At 37.1% G+C, this 17,706-nt stretch overlaps 1 protein-coding gene across 1 annotated transcript in view; it reads left to right on the top strand.

Annotated features, from left to right (window-relative positions):
- Positions 1 to 16,500, top strand: part of LOC141573293 (uncharacterized) — a 60,875-nt gene extending 44,375 nt beyond the window's left edge. The window contains exons 5-6 of the mRNA XM_074373102.1: positions 13,592 to 13,735; positions 16,369 to 16,500. The gene's annotated coding sequence lies outside the window, so the exon portion shown is untranslated. The remainder of the gene's footprint in view (positions 1 to 13,591; positions 13,736 to 16,368) is intronic.
- The last annotated feature ends 1,206 nt before the right edge of the window (positions 16,501 to 17,706 follow it).

Here is a 17,706-nt window from a genome sequence, read left to right as displayed (position 1 = left end):
TCTCTAATGCTTCTCCTCTAAAGAATGTAATTGTGTACTGATTCATAAAAAGATGGATTTGATGAAATATAAAACAGAGACTTTTCATTAAACATAGAAAACATATTTTTTGAACACAAGAGGATGGATGTATTTATTTCATATTGTATATTAAAAGCAGGTTTTGGTGACCCAGAAAGAAGATGGAAAAGGATGTGGTAAGGGAAGTGTTGGTTCTGAAAGCAGAAGGTGAAGAAAACAGGAAAAGTATTTATTTTCTAGGAAAGTGTTTTTGTGGAAAGTAAAGCTGTAATAAAGAAAAAAAAATGAGATAATTCACAGACTGTGAGAAAAGTCTTCAGAGCAAGCTTAGATGAGAAAAGGGGAAAAGGAAAATAAAAATTAAGTCAGCCGCTGGGGGGCATAATGAGAGGAGAGCAATTGATTGTCAATTTCCTGGCAATTTACAAAAGGAATGGTGCCCCCAGCCAGGAAAGAGGTGAATAGGATTTCATATATAGGAGGGGAAACAAACACCCCCAAAAAACCTCTGCAGTCTCCGTCTGAGTTAGTAGGGCAGGAGGCTGTCTGGACACAAGTTTCATCAATTCATTACTCTTTAAGGATACAGGAGGAAGGGAGCCCTGAGGAATCTGGTCTGAAAGTTGACAAAGGGAGAACTGAAGACAAGAAATACAGGAACGCAAAAGAAAAAATTCAAACCACACAGGAAATTGAGAACTCAGTGGGATTTGTTTATTTATTCAACAAGCAAAATCAAAATAATTCTAAGGATTAAAATAAGCCCTAAAGAATGCCAGTATAAAGTGGAGAAATTTTAAAAACCGAGACAAAGAGATAAAAAGCACGCCTGCGTTTCTAAGTACGGTGGACGCGCAGAAGCGCGCCCTCTAACGGTAGGGGTTGTGGTTGGGGGCAGGAAAACCTATTACATGGTTTAGCTGGGGCTGGATGAGTTAAGTGACTACAAGGAGGGAAGTCTCTTTCAAAGAGAATAGCAGAGGTTGGTGCTTTATAATGTGTGGTCCAGCATCTGTAGCATCAGCATCACCTGGGAACTAACTGGAAATGAAAACTCTCAATTTGAGGCGAAGAATGCAGACCCACTGACACCCAAACTTCGGAGATGAGGTCCAGCAATCTGTTTTAACAAGTTCTCCGGTGAGCCTGAGGTTGGCTCGCATTAGATTACCAATGATACAAGCGAATATTTAGAAACAAGGAGGAGCATCTTCCTATCACATATAATAGAAGTTATTTTTTAAACCAGTTTTTTTTTTAATTTTAATTTTGGGAGTGCTTTAATTTCACGTATTTTTAAATTGCATTTAGTGTTATGAATACAGATTTCTCATAACATAAAACTCCACATAACTGGGACATAGATCAAGAAAGAAAAAATCGCCAGCATCCCAGAAGCTCTTTCCATACCCCTTCCGGGAATTTTCCCCGATCCTCTACTCCCAAAGATGAAGACTCTCCAGAATTTTTATAATTTAGCTTTCCTTTTCTTCATTTGATCTTCATATGAGTGGAATTTTCCAGTATGCTTTCTACTCTGCCTAGCCTTCTTTATTCATGTTATGCTTGTGAGAGTTTAGCTTTAGCTAAATGCGTCACTGTGTGCTTTTCAGTTGTATAAACATATCAAAACTATGTATCTAATGTAATGATGATGGACATCATCTAGACAATTTCTAGTTTGTGACTTTCATGAATAATTCTACTATAAGCTTTCTTGCACCTGTATCTTGTTTCTCCTTTGTAAATGTATATATACGTATATATGCATATATACATATTTATATGTGCATATATGTATGTCAATTACTTATATACATATCAGTGGAGTTTGTGGTCATGGTTTATGTATTTGTTAAATATTAGTAATTAATAACACATTGTTTGCAAAAGGGTTGTGCTAACTTACGCTCCTGTGAGCATGTATGAAACTTCTCTTTTCTGTACGAACAAGCATCACTCCGCACATCACCCATTTTTATTACAGCCACTCTGGCAACTACATAGTAGAATTCTATTTTGGTTTAATTTTTATTTCTATATTTATTAATAATAGTGAATGCTTTGAAAATTTATTGGGCATTTGATATCTTTTTTGTGAAGAATCTAACTTTTTTGTTCATTGTTTATTGAGTTGTTTTATGTATATATATATAAAACGCTTTAAAGAGTTTTTATAATATGTATAGCACAATATGTAAATATGCATACATATAATTTACATATTTTATTCATCTGTAGGAGTTCCTAAAGTACTCTATTCACTAATTATCAGTGTTAAAAATATTTTGTCCCATTCTCTCTCTTAGTTTTCAGTCTCTCAGTGGCGTCTTTGAATAAGTAGATGTTCTTATTCTTCACGAGATTTTAATGATTTGTGTAATATCTAAGAAATCTTACTTCCTAAAATTTTTATTGTTTTACCCATCACATGTAAATATCCAATCTGATTGTACTGATAATTTTTGTAAGATATGAGATACGGGGATAGTGTCCGAACAATTTCATTTCATTGTCCCTCAGATTTATAGACTTTTATTTCTATTAGTGTGACATTGTATTCATACATTTTCTAAAACTTTCAACCTCAGGATAGACCTAACTTGGTTGTGTTTTAGTACTACTTTTCAATGTCAGTGAGATTTAATTGCTCATATTTCACTTAAGCTTCCTCCATCCATAGGCATGGGACTGAAATTAAATGTTATGCTCAGTAAGGTGTTTGCCTTCAAGTTCCAAATAGCTTTGTGAGATGAAATTGGAAGATTTAGATTTTTCTTCTGTCTAGAAATGTGCTGTCCAGGACAGAACCACTAGCCACTTATGGCTATAAGTGCAAAGAACACACTTTTCCACGTCAGTTTTCAAAGGCCCAGTATAAAAAAATATAAAATATGGCATTAATAATATCATATATTGATGATTATTTAAATAATTGTGTTTGGGAATGATTGGAGGTAGGTTAAGTGTATTATTAAAATTAACTTCATTTGCTTAGTTAATTTTTTTTAATGTAACTACTAGAAAATTTCAAATTTTATTTGATACTTTATTTCTTTGAACAAGGCTGTTGTGGAACATAATGAATCCAATTTTACACTTTTGACAAACTTTAATGATTCAGAAAATTTAGGCTCAGCGTCCGAGTAGTTCTCCAATTTTCTTTACAGATTATGTTTTATGTTATTGGTATAGTCAGCCTTCCTGTATTCTTCTGTATTAATTTTGGGCATGCTTTTTCCATTTTCAGTTTTTCCTGGTACTGAATTATTAATTATTATGTTATACTTCATTCTCCTTTTAATACATATAATCAAATATATGTATATAAATGACCATTTTAATATTCTGAATGTCAAGTAGATCTATTCTTTCACTATTTGATAAGAATTACTGAAAGATTGACTCTAATATTTCTTTTCAAAAAAACATCTTGTTTTGCTCTATCAGTCCCTGAATTGTAGATTTCTATTTATTCTCCTGCTACCAGTGTCTCTGCCCCAGAGAAGGATGTTTGCTCTACTTTTCAACTCTTCCTTTGAAATACTGGCTCTTTTCACATGTGTGATCTCATTTCTTTGTTTTCTCTCTTTCACTAAGAAGTGACCAAGCTTGTCTGGTATTTGGGTGTTGACGTGCTTTCAGCCAGAGACTGAGCAGATTCCTATTCAAATCTGTAAGGCTTTGATTAAACATGAAAACAAAATTAGATTTATAGAGGCTTTACCTTCCTACCTAATTGGAGATACACTGATTGTGACCTTGAGGTAGAAACTTCTAATATTAGTGGCAGATCTTCTGTCCTTGTCTTTTTGTTGACACCAATTTGTTGTTGCTAAAAAGTAGTTTTCTAATTGGAAATGTAGTTTTTCTACCAGAAAAACTTGCATTTATTCAATGAAAACTTACCTGATGGGTGTACTTAGTCTCAGGCATCCTAAGCTAAAGTCGCACCCTGGAATATGTGATCGACATCCTTCTTTTCAATACGCTCCCAAAGTCTGATTTGGATTCCCCTGCACCCACCTTGTACCCTAACTGAGTGCTCCAGAGACCATCTTGATTTCCGCTTCCTGCTGCTCTGAATTGAGAACTGTGAGTGGGTTTACTTTAGGGATCGTATCCATTTGTTCTGAGGTAACATTTTTTTTTCTTTTCATGACTCACACATCTTTAGGTACATCTTGAATGCAGTCTTATGTTTTGTCCTTCTTGCAGACAGTCCTCAGAGCTTCTGGGGAATGATATGGGAATGGGTGTATTTCTTGAACTATCCTCCCTGTGCCTCATTTACCCCCCTGTAATGGACATCTCAATTCAGGCTGCTGTAACAGAACTAGCATAGCCCAGGTGGCTGGTAAACAACAGGAGCTTACTCCTCACGGTTCTGCAGACAGGGAGTCTAAGATCATGGTGGGCACACGGTCAGGTGTGGGTGAAGGCTTGCAGGTTGCAGAATGCCAGCTTCTCATGATGCCCTCACAAGGCAGACAGCAGAGAGGAGGGCTCTCAGGACTTTCTAAGGCATGAATCCCACTCATGAGGGCTCCATTCCCATGAGCTCCTCTAATCCTAATTACCTTCCACGGGCCCTGCCTCCTACTGTCATCGCATTAGGGTAGGGTTTCAACATATGAATTTGAGACACAAACATTCAGTCTATAATAATGGGTATAATCATTAGAGCAGGCAGAGAGCTAGATCTGAGCAGAGAAAAGGGGCACAGGCCAAATGGCAGGAATTGGGCAAAAAGGAGGGGCACTGGGGCCAAAAGCAGGAAACCACACATCGTATAAACAACAGGGGTCTCTGGGCAGAGAAAGAAAAGCAGGAACCTCTGGGCTGATAAGCAGCCACACATTTTGGGATGACAAGTGGCCTGGAGGCCAACAAAGAAAGGTGGGAAACAGGAATCTCCAGTGTCTGAGTGTAACCTTTTGCTCATTGTACACTCAATTCAATAAAATTAGCCTTGAAGATTAGAAGTACCCACCATGCACCAATGCCGTGACACTTCTGATCCAGACTAAATAAGGACAAAAATCCCCCCTCCTTTCGGGAAGGTGGAGTCGGGGTGAAAATCAGGGAATAGGACCCCAAACCCTTACATCCCCAATGAACACCCCACCCATTCATTTCTACAGCCTGTGTAACCAACTTGCCAAAGAAATGCAGGGCAGCTGCTCACCTGCCCCTGCCCGCTCCCCCCTTACAGTGAACCATCCACCCCTTAATAAAGCCCCGCTTTACTTTCTTAGTGAGAGTCACATGTTAGGAAGTTAACAAAGCTGATATGTTTAACTGCTAAAATGTCATGCCATGCATAGATGAAACTGAATTAATAACATAAGAATAAGGGTACTTAAATGGTATTTGCTAAGGTAGGCATAAAATGAGTAGCTTAGCATTTAATTTATCTTAAATACCTAAATATCAATATTTCACATGATGACTTTTAACACAGATGAATACTAAATATTTGCATCAAATACCCTTTCTTATTTTGAAGTAATTCTTCATCTTGACAAATTCTTCAAACATGAGTCGACAAGATGGCTGTCTTTCTTTAATTTTCTCATTTTTTTTTTGCTTATTACACTTTTCTATTCCTTGAGCAGAGCTCCTAGCAACCTTTTCTTACTTTCTCTTCCCACAGGAGTAAAAGGCAAATTGCTCTCCTATGTGATGACGTCTCTGTGTGCTCTACCCTTAGAGTATAATAGCTTTATTCTCACATGAAAGTAGACTGAAATGAATTTTTATGGATAAAATATTCAACTAACCGCTATGCATTATTTTACACCAAATTGCTTTAGACAATTTTGACACTTCATTAGAGCACTGACCTAAAGAACTTACTAAAATCATAATAAAATATTGCAGTCTAAAATGATCTTCTCTTTACTGTCACTTTTTAGTGGACATATGTACCTTCTTAGGAGAGCAGAGCTAGTTTCCTTTGTAGATGCCCCATTAAGATCGCCATTAAAGTAAAATTTACTTAGGTGATTGAATAGAATTTCTGCTTAATAGTTTAAATTATTTGGACCATGTGTCTTATATACACATGGCTGTATGCATATTTTGATGTCTAAAAGATGAAAAGATGCATCACTACTTTTGTGTTTGCCCTCTAATTCTTTTTATGCTGAATAGATTTTTAATGCCCTATATTTTGATATAAAGGGGTTTATTTTCACATGGTGAATCATTTAAGCATTTTAACATATTGAAGATGTAGAAAGAGAGCCTACATATTCTGGGCCATACCAGTCCATGCCAGCAAATGGTCACACTTTGTTTTTCTTCTTAATATTGCTCCCTGGTATTTCCAATTTTTCCATTCTTTTATTTGTTTGCAGATAGACCATAGTCTGTTTTATTTACTATCTTGCCAAAAGCAGTAAATAGCAGCTGAAACATTCTACTACATTTGTGCTTTCCATCCTCTTCTGCTACAGGTGTTGAGAAAGCTTGCATTTCAGTTTCTCTCCAGTTACATCAGGTGATACTTCATAATGTGAATCGGCAGCTTTTCACCCTTTCACATTTCCTTGGTGCCCACCACTCAGGAAGCCAATACCACACCTTTTAACTTCTCATTATGGCAGAACCTCAACTTTGGCAGAGTTTTCAGTAGTTGCCATTGTAGGCTAGACTTACATTCACCTGACACGTTACATTTTAACTCAAAGTTTTCCTTACACAAAAGTCATGGGAAGCTTGGTGCCTCCGTAGGGTAGATCTTTCCCAAGTAGTGACTCAGGGGGCTAGACTGCTGGAATATGGGAGGGGCGCCGACTAGAACGTGTGGCTTCCAAGTGGCCAGTGAACTGAAGATGGGGAGAGATGGAAAGATGTGCATCCACACACAAAGGCTTTGCCTTGGACTGAACACACAGAATTTCTCCTAGGATCTCATTGGCAAGAACATGCCCCGCTTATAAAGATGGCTTAGAAGTTCATGTCACCTTTGGAATAACAGATGCGCTTTACTGTCTCCACCACATTGTTCCAAAAATTCTGGCTGTCATTAGTGAGGTGTCAGCTGGGGATCTGACCAATTGCTGACTCCTTCCTTGCTGTTCAGTGGATCGTTCCTGCGACTTTGCACCAAGTCTGTACAAAAGTTTCTTTTAAACTTCTTATTGCAAAGCTAAGTCCATAAGAACTCAGAGTCTCTCCAGGGCATTATAAGTGGAAAAAAAAAAAAGTCAATTTCAAAAAGCCACACATTACTTGTATAACATTATTGAAATGACAAAACTGTAGAGATGGAGAACAAATTAATGGTTGCCAGTGGCTACAAAGTTGTAAGAGAATTAGGGATGAGTGAGACTGTAAAGGGGTAACACAAAGGAAATCTTTGTGGTGATGGGATAGTTCTCTACCGTGTCAGAGGTAGTGTTACCTGAATGTACACATGTGATAGAATGACACAGAGCTTTAGCCACACATTGTGCTGATGATGGTTTCCTAGTTTGACAGTGTATTATGGTTCTATGAGATGTATCCGTGCCCAGGACTTCTCAGTACTATCTTTGCAACTGTATGTGAATTACTTCAAAATAAATACTTGTAAAATGAACATTTCATTGTTCACTAATTTTTCCTCTTGATTACTTTGGAAACTGCCACAATAGATATGCACAGAGGTATATTTATACATTGAGAAATTTGTTTGTTTGTTTGTACAAGATGCCAAAGCAATTATTTATTTATTTATTTATTTATTTATGTGTTTGGTTTTCTTTTTTTAACACATGACGTTGTATCCTGGAGTGGGAGTATTGGACTTGTTACCCCAAAAGGAGAAGACCTCAGTTCTTGTCTCACCTGAAAGAGAATTCAGACAGTAGGGAAAAAAAAGTGTTGTGTAGTTAAAGATTTTAAAGGTTTTATTAGCATAGGGAAAGTGCACCTCCAAGAATGGGAGGCAGGCTGATCAAAGGGCAGACAGCAATGGCCTCTGTTTGACTCTTCTGTCTTATACCCTCGCTTACATATGGTCTCTTGATTGATTAATGGCTTTGCCCCTGGAGTGCTTAGTCATATTTGCACCCCTTTTTAAAAAATATATTTTTATTGAAGTATACAATGTTGTGTCAATTTCTGGTGTACAGCACAATACTTTAGACATATAGGAACATACATATATTTTCATATTCTTTTTCCACTGTAAGCTACTACAAGATATTGAATATAGTTACTTGTACTATACAGTAGAAACTTGTTTTTTTAATCTATTTTACATATAGTAGTTAGTATCTGCAAATCTCAAACTCCCAAATTATCCCTCCCCACCCCTCCTCTCCTGGTAACCATAAGTTTGTTTTCTATGTCTGTGAGTTTGTTTTATAAATAAATTTGTTTGTCTTTATTTTTTCTTTTTTAGATTCCACATATGAGTGATATCGTATGGTATTTTTCTTTCTCTTTCTGGCTTACTTCACTTAGAATGACGATCTCCATGTCCATCTATGTTGCTGCAAATGACTGTCTTTTATTATTTTTATGGCTGAGTAGTATTCCATTGTATAAATATATCACAGCTTCTTTATCCAGCCATCTGTTGATGGACATTTAAGTTGTTTCCATGTCTTGGCTATTGTAAATAGTGCTGCTATGAACATTGGGGCGCATGTATCTTTTTGAATTAAGTTTCCCTCTGGATATATGCCCAGGAGTAAGATTGCTGGGTCATATGGTAAGTCTATTTTTAGTCTTTTGAGGAATTTTCGTACTGTTTTCCATAATGGCTGCATCAAACTACATTCCCACTAGCAGTGTAGGAGGGTTCACTTTTCTCCATGCCTCCCCAGCATTTATTGGTGGACTTTTGGATGATGACCATTCTGACTGGGTCTGAGATGATATCTCATAGTTTTGATTTACATTTTTCTGATAATTAGCAATATTAAGCATTTTGTCATGTGCCTATTTGCCATTTGTACGTCTTCATTGGAGAATTGCTTGTTTTGGTCTTACAGGGGTGTTAAAGTCTCCTACTGTGATTATATTCCCATTAATTTCTCCCTCTATGTCTGTTAGTATTTGTTTTATGTATCTAGGTGCTACTTTATTGGGTGCATATAAGTTAATGAGCATAATATCCTCATCTTGTATTGCTCCTTTCATCATTATACAGTACCCTTCTTTATCTCCCTTTATGGCTTTTGTTTTAAAGTCTATTTTGTCTGATATGAGTATTGCTACTCTCTATTTGCATGAAAGATCTTTCCCTCCTCTCACTTTCAATCTATGTGTGTGCTTCACTCTAAAGTGTGTCTCTTGTAGGCAGCACATTGTAGGCTCTTGTTGGATTATTCAAGCTGCCACTCTGTGTCTTTATATTGGAGCATTTAGTCCAATGACATTTACGGTGATGATAGATGTGTGTTTACTGCCATTTTGAACTTTGTTTTCCAGTTACTTGGTATTTCTTCTTTATTTCTTTCTTTTCCTTTTTATTTTCCTTTTTGTGGTTTGATAACTTTCTTTTGTATTAGCTTGGTTTCTTTTTGGCATTTGTGACTCTGTTGTATGCTTTTGATTTGTGGTTACCCTTACTATATCTGTTTGCTTTAGACTGATAGTCATGTAGGCCGAGCACATCCTAAAAACAAAGAAGAAAAATAAAGGAGAAAAAGGGAGAGAGAAATCTATATTTTCTTGCTCTCCTCTCCCACCTTTCTATGATTTGTTATATTCTTTATTTTTTCATCTTCATGTTTATTCTCTTGCAACTCATTGTAGTTATCCCATTTCCAATTATGGTTTTCTCATTTCTGTAGCTTCCTGTTTCTTTTCTATTTAAAGCAGATCTTTCAATATTTCTTTTAATATATGGATTTAGGATTGCTGAATTATTTTAGTTTTTCCTTGTCTGTGAAATTCTTTATCTCTCTTCTACTCTAAAGGATAGTCTTGCCAGATAGAACATCCTAAGTTGCAGCTTTTTCTCATTCAGGACTTTGAATATATCTTGCCACTCCTTTCTAGCCAGCAGTGTTTGTGTAGAGCAATCAGCTAAAAGCCTTATGGAGGTTGCCTTGTAACTCACTCTTTGTTTTTCTCTTACTGCCTCTAGAATCCTTTCTTTCTACTTAATTATAATATGTCTTGGTGTATGTCCGTTTGGGTTCTTCTTATTTGGGAATCTCTGTGCCTCCTGTACTTGGATATCTGTTTCCTTCTATACATTTGGAAAGTTTTCAGTCATGATTTCTTAAAATACGTTTTCAATCTACTTTTCTCTTTCTTCTTCTTCTGGGACCCCTGTTATGCATAGGTCAGCATGCTTCATATTATCGCATAGGTCCCTTATGTTGCTTTCACTGGTTCTTATTTGCTTTTCTGTCTGCTGTTCTGATTGATTGACTTCTGCTGTCCTGTCTTCTAAGTCACATATTCATTCCTCTGCCTTGTCTAGTCTGCTTTTGACAGCTTTTATCCTGGCTCTTATCTCAGACATTGGGTTTTCTGTTTTTAATTGGCTCCTCTTTATAGTTTCAATTTCATTTTTAAAGTATTCTCTGTCTCTATTGATAGTCTCTTAGTTCCTTCAGTGCATTGATCATTCCCTTTTTGAGGTCATGATCTAGCAGACTATTGAGGTCTATTTCATTCATTGTTTTTTCATGGGATTTCTCTTGTTCTTTTAATTGGGAGTGGTTCCTCTGCTTCTTCATTTTACTTATATTTTCCCGGCTCTATGGATTTAGGAACATCCATTATCTACTGTGGTATTGAAGGGCTATTTTATTTTTGTTTGTTTATTTTTATTTAAAGTGGGAGTGCTCCTGTGTAGACTTCGTGCATCTAATAGTTTGTTTGCCATGGCTGTGCTTCATGTGGACGGTTGCCATGCCTTTCTTCCGTGAGTGTTGGCTGTTCTCCTTTTGATTGGAGCTGTGGTTAGGGGTGTGGTGTTCAGTGCCTGCCTTGATTGTTGTTGTTGAGCTGGACCTCCTTTTTTGTTCTGTAGTTGTCACAGCCTTGTCAGACCCAAGTCTGCTCCCTAGAATATTGGCTTCTATACCCATTTGTGAGCTGTGCTGTGTGGTGGGCTGGGTGGGAGCACTGCAGCTGGGAAGGGAGTAGGCAGGAGATGCCCACTTGGCAGTTATATGTCACTTGGTATGGGGGCTGACAAAATGCTCTTTATTGACACTTACTTTGTCTCCACCTTAGCTGCAGGAATGTCAACCACCAGCTCTGCTGTCCCCCAGGTTCGGAGCCCCAGTAACCACGAGTCCAGATCCGCCAGTATGAGGAGCTAGGAACCACTGTAGCTAGAATGCAGTCGCATGCCTGGGTCTGTGGCATGCCAGGGTTTCAGTGCCGACTCCAGCCCCACCCCCCCACACAGTAGGGCCCACCAGCCTGTTGTGAATGCCTGTGCCAGCCCATGCCATGGGTCAGGGCTCCGCTCACTGCATGCTCATCCCAGCGGCGTGGGTCCACAGAAGGTCCAGAGAGAGCAAACCTGCCCTCTCTGCCTGGGACTGTAAACAAATCTCCGTCCTGCGTGTGCCACTGGTTGCAGGGCCGCTGGGTATGGATTCAGCTTCAGCCCTGCCTCCCCACAGCAGTGATGGCTATGACCAAGCCCGACCTCCCTTATGAGGATGCAGTAACAATGGAGCGAAGCAGAGAAAGCAGCTGTGGCATGGCTTCATTGTGCCCCTCCCCTCACTCACACCAGAGGTGGTGCTTTTTTATGAGGGTCCCAGGTTGTTCTGTTCCACAAACACCCCCAGCCAGAAGTCACACCACCCTCCAGTCCCCCGAGGCTGCCTCTGTGCCCTGGGGCCCAGCCCTCTGCCTGGGCTGCTCGCCAATCTCCTGAAGCCAGTCCTGGCTTGTCCCTGCTGGCTTGCATCTAGGGCTGGGGGGTCACAGGGACCCTCTGCATCTGTTCCCCATAGTTCTGTCTGCCACGCAGTTGCCACTTTCTCCTCTGAACCTCAGAAGCCCCGCTTCTGTCCCCACTGACCACCTGGCTATAGAGAGGGCATCCCAGGGTGAAGGCAACTTTCTTCCTGTGCCAGTCAGTCCCTGCAAGACTGGTCCTGCACTGAGTTTTTTCTTTTATTTCTTACCAGATTTTCTGAGAACCCTCTTGTATTTTGAAATGAGAGACACTCTGCCAGAGTTCATTAGTTGTTCTGTGTGATTCAGTGAGCTTGTAGATGTAATTCTTGGTGTATTTGTGGGAGATGGCAAGCTGGGGGTCTCTCTACTCTGCCACCTTGGCTCCTCCCCCTGTTCACCCCCTTTTGCACATGTCCCTACCCATGATGCACACAGAAAGGCCTGGGGTGCGGGTGGTGTCTAAACCACAATGCTAATTATATTACGGTCAGCATTGGGTCACATCAGGTTATGTCCTTGTCACTACCATGCAGTTGTGGCTGTCAGGTTCTAAGCGGTTTCCTGCCAACACTCATTTAGAGGAAGCAAATCCCCTTTATGCTGAAGGCAGGCACGTCACCATTTTCTGGACCTTCCTCCCTCTCCTCCACCTTATCTGCCTGGTGCACCCACTTATCTAATCACCTAACACATCCAAGTCACTAAATAAGCAAGCAAATAAATAAACAACAAGAACAAAAATCCATGGGTTGGGAGGAGTGTGGCTCATTCTTTAGAGTTGCTACAATGTATTATCTAAAATACCTAGAGAGGAGAGACCATCCTCTCTCTCCTCCACCTCATGTACCTGGTGCCTCTCCTTATCTAACTGTCTAAAAGACTAATGCTAGCAATCAAGTGATTTTTGAGTCTTAATCTCTTTTTTAAAGAACAAATCTAGAGGGTGTATGTTGTGGTGAATTATAATAGGATTAAGTGGAATGCACACTTTTTTATTATTAACCTGGCATTAATCAACCAACTGTCTGGCATGTTGCAAGTTGCTTAACCGCTAGCAAAATGAGTTTTTCATTTAAAAAAAATTCAAACATAAAACTAGATAATAGTGATGTTTTATACATCTCAGGTTTATCTTAAGGATTTTATCAGATATTATGAATGTAAGTGCCATGGAAACTGCAAGCATTACATACATATGAAGTCATATTATTCAAATAATTCTTCCCATGATGCTAACTAACCTTTATGTCTTAAATATAATTAAATTTTATTTCCTATAATTATTTAATATGATAATATGTTAGTATATCACAACATTGAGAAATACATATTCATTGTTCTTTGTGTGATCAGAATAATTATCCAGGTACTAATACACTGAAGTTAGATGCTGAGCCATTTTAATATAACAATGTCAATACTGTGATCATTCAACATTTTATATTGCCTTTATATTTTAGAATCTGGCACACAATTCAAGCTTCAAATCCATTAATAGCATATATTCTAAGTTTTTCTTTTCTTTTCTTTTCTTTGGCTTATATATTCTTGCTAAGTAACAATAGTTGGAGTTTTGTCTAAAGCTTTTTTTCCAATGAACTTGTATACGTGTTGGCCTTAGGTTATAAAGTGATTGGTTGACAAGGCTTATGAACTTGAAATATACATATATATATGTTTTTACTTTCTGTAGGTAATTTCTGGAGGCCAGGTATGCCATTTTTAGCAGGAAGTCGAACATGTCCCTATTCAGCTCTCCCCAGCATGTGTGAATTGTCTAATCAGGCCAACAAGGAGTAAAGGAGTATGTTCCATTTCGAAGCCCAGGACTTAACAGGTAAGGCAAGGCTTGTCAGGCCAGTCCTGCAGGTACCTTTCATTGCCACTAGGGGGTGCCCAAAGCATCATGCTGACCCATAGCTGACAAATGCCTCTCAACCTTGCGATGAAACACAGATTGATCCTGCTCTTATGAAAGCTGCAGTGGGGCTACCAGACTTAGGCCTTAAGGTCACTACTTTACTTGTTCTAGTCACACAATCTTAGGGTGGGTGTTAGTGGAAGGCACGTGACTTTCCTGGGGTACAAATTTAAGAAGGTATCCGCTCTCACATTGCAATCAGTGCCAAGAGCGCATACGTTCAACTCTGCTGTTGGTAGACAATCTGTCAACAAGTGAACTTGGCCACAAAGCTAGTCTCAACAAGTCTGAAAGAATTAGAGTCATATGATACATTCTCTCCAACCCTAATAGAATTAAATTAGAAATTCATGACAGAAAAATTTTAAGAAATCTCCAAATATTTGGAGATTAAACAAATTTCTAAGATAACCTGAGTCAAAGAAGAATCACAGTGGAATACACATATTCACATCATATCAAAATTTATGAAATTTAGTTAAACAATGCTTCCAGGGAAGTTTATGGTTTTAAATTTCCACATTAAGAAAGAAAATTGTCTTAAAGCAATAGCCTAAGTGTCTACCTTGAATGACTAGAAAAAGAAGAGCAAACTGAACCCAAAAGACACAAAAGAAAGGATTAATGGCAAAATCATTGAAACTGACAAAAGAAATTGATAAAAAAAAAAACCAAACACTGGCTTTTGATAAAAACAAAACTGACATAGTTTTGGTTGGACTGACCAAGAAGTAAACAAGGGAAGACATGAAATGACAAAAGAAGAATTTGAAAAAGTTGTAACCATGTGTTATGATGAATGTTAACTAGATTTATGGTGGTGATGATCTTGCAATATATACATATACTGAATCATTATGTTATGAGCCTGAAACTAACATAATGTTATATGTCAATTATATCTCAGTAAAAAAGTTGAAAAGTGAAATCAACCCAAATGTTTACCAACTTGTGAATGAATAAATAAAATATTGTATAGTTTTGAATTGATTCTTTGGCAGTAAAGGGTAACAAGGTAGTGATACAATATGAAAAATCCTCAAAAAATTTATTCTAAGGAAAAGAAGCCAATCACAAAAGATAGTACATTGTTATCATTCTATTTGTATGAAATGCCCAGAAACAGTGATCTCTAGAGACAGAAAGATGAATGGTCACATGGGGGTGGAGCCAGGGACAAGAAGGGACCATATAAGAGCTCTTTGTTAATGGAGATGTGCTAACACTGGTGCTGAGGGTCCAATAGCTCCATACATTTGCAAAAATTATTGGATTCTAGATTTGCAATGGGTGAGTTCTATGATATGTAAATTACACCAGGAAAATGTGTTAGAAAAGATTTCATGAACTCTAGAGCCTTTTTCTGTACTAAGTTGGCTACATGCCTATGATCACATTTATTTTCTTTGTGTGTGTCATCTTTTAAGGCCCATTCTGTAAGGAGTCAATGGAACATTGTTTTTCTCAGTCTTGTTGGGAAGGGGGAATTAGTCAAAATGAGAGCTTATACTGGGGAATGCCCAGAAGGCTTTCTCAAACAAAATTGTGAAACTGATGTCAATGGGTGTTCACCGATACCATGTCAGAATCATACTGACTGCACTCCTATTCCAAAGGTAAGTGTGACTCTATCATACAAGGGAGCTATTTGAAATTATTTTTTACCATTACTAATCTGTCTGAAAAGTACAAGTAATTAAAATTCTAATTAACATATTATAATTTCTTAATTCAGGAAAATCAGAAAAGCTACTTAACTTATTTTCATTTTTTCGTATTTTAAATAGAAACCATAAATTCAAAAACACTCTTCAATTTCATTTTTTTGTTCTTCTGCCAGAATTCTCCCATGTGAACAATGTAAATGTAAATGTAAAAATGTAATCATCTAAATTTTCATTTTTAGTTATTTAACATAATTTTTCTTTATTATTTCATTATATTTACTGTTACATTTTAACTTTTAAATTTAATAGTTAAAGAAGAAAGACTAGGAAATCATTTAATAATTCCTACAAATGAATATCTTTCCTTTTAATAAGATTGATACTTGAACTTATAATAAGAATTCATATTCATATTTTAATGACTTCCTTACATGTCTGGTGGTTGATACTGGCAGTCAACCAGACCCAACTACCAGCCAGAACCCTAAGTATAACTTCTCCATGCGGCTTGGCCTTTCTCACAGCATGGTGGCTGTGTTCCAATAGCAAACCTCCCAAGACAATCAGAGGTCTTTTAAACTTAGCCTTGAAAGTCACAGAAGATATTTTCCCCAGAGTCACAGCTTGCTTCCACTCAAGGAGGGAAGTGCAGTCCTCAACTCTCAGTTAGGGGAGTGTTGAAATACCGTGGTAGGAACAGGTTGCGACATGGGAAATGATGTTGGGATATTTGGGAAAATAGAACCTTCCACATTGTTACACTGAGAAATTCTACTACCTGCTCATGTAAATAGTTTTCTCCCCTCCCCATGTAAGAATCCATTCATTATATTTGAAATACCTGAACATTTTTGTAAAAAATTACCTTTTAATCTTTTCTAGGATGTCATATGCATGTGTTCACCAATATTGACAGCAAGTTGCTTTGTAGGCAACTTCAAACACCACATGAGTCATTTCTTTGCAAGACTGATGCCACAAGTATGAAATATGACAAAAAATGATCATTGTAGGTAGGATTACTTAATTTCCTACTTTTAAACAAAAATATATGAATTTTAAAGCCATGTGGGCTGAAATAAAACAATGTTCTGTTTCAAGCTTAAATTTTATTTAATGGCTTACAATATGTTATTTCCAGTTAAAGTAGAAAAATGTGAATGTGTTTTTATGGGATATTTAAACATTGTGGTATTGGTTTTAAATAAATCCTTGAGAAATTCTCAGACAGAATTTGAACATACAGTTATAAAACATATATTTTGCTTTATAATGGAATTTTGTAGGATAACTGAATAATATCTGAAGGTTTAGAAAGAAGAGGTGATGTAAGTATCCACTGTATTACTTCTACTGCACACATACAACATTAATATTATATTTTGAAAGTGTAGAGTAATTATCTCTTTCTGAAATTCACAGATCTCAGCTGATAGTTTTCATTTAGGATCTTTAAGCAAAGTTTTAGGAAGCAGTGCCTTATTTAAATAAAAACTTGCTAAAAATTACCAACTTTTAAATGACAGAAGTGACCTAGTTATCTGGGCCTATAATTTTAGACCATTTTAAATAGCTTTGTAGACACTTCCTCACAACATTAAGAAGTACAATTTGTACTGTTCACACTTGCTTGACTTTTATCCAGCTGCTTAAAGTAAGTTCTGTCGGGCATTAATGAAGGGCTGTAAACAGCCTCAAAATTTTAGAATATTCATAAAAAAAGAAAATTAAAAGCTCTGATACAGGAAAGCCTTAAAACACACTGAAAAGAAGCATTCATGTACATCACAGATGTACAGTAGACAGTACTTTGAGCAATTTCAAAGGAATCTAAACACAAGTTTACCAAAAAAATAAAATCAGTTTTTAAAATTTGACATTTTCAAAAGAGAATGAAGAGAAACCTCATCATTTCAATACCTTAGAAATTAGTGAGTGCATGCAATCTTATATTCACTTACCAATAAATCCATCCTTTTAAAGATATTGACCCTTTAATTATAATTTCTGGTTCTAAGCCTTATAGCGCTAGTATATTTGTGAATCTACTTACAAAAGTAATGTACTTTTAAAAATATGGATAGCATTATATAAATGAGGTAAATGTACCTTTAAATATAAAATTCATTCTTTGTCAAATATGATAATTTTATTGGCCCTTATTAGCATGATTCTGGTTGTCTAGAAGGCTTTGTTTTAAATTTTATCATCAAAGGGAAA

This window comes from Camelus bactrianus, chromosome 1, assembly GCF_048773025.1.
Source record: "Camelus bactrianus isolate YW-2024 breed Bactrian camel chromosome 1, ASM4877302v1, whole genome shotgun sequence".
Taxonomy (NCBI): domain Eukaryota; kingdom Metazoa; phylum Chordata; class Mammalia; order Artiodactyla; family Camelidae; genus Camelus; species Camelus bactrianus.
This window is presented reverse-complemented; position numbering and strand designations above follow the sequence as displayed.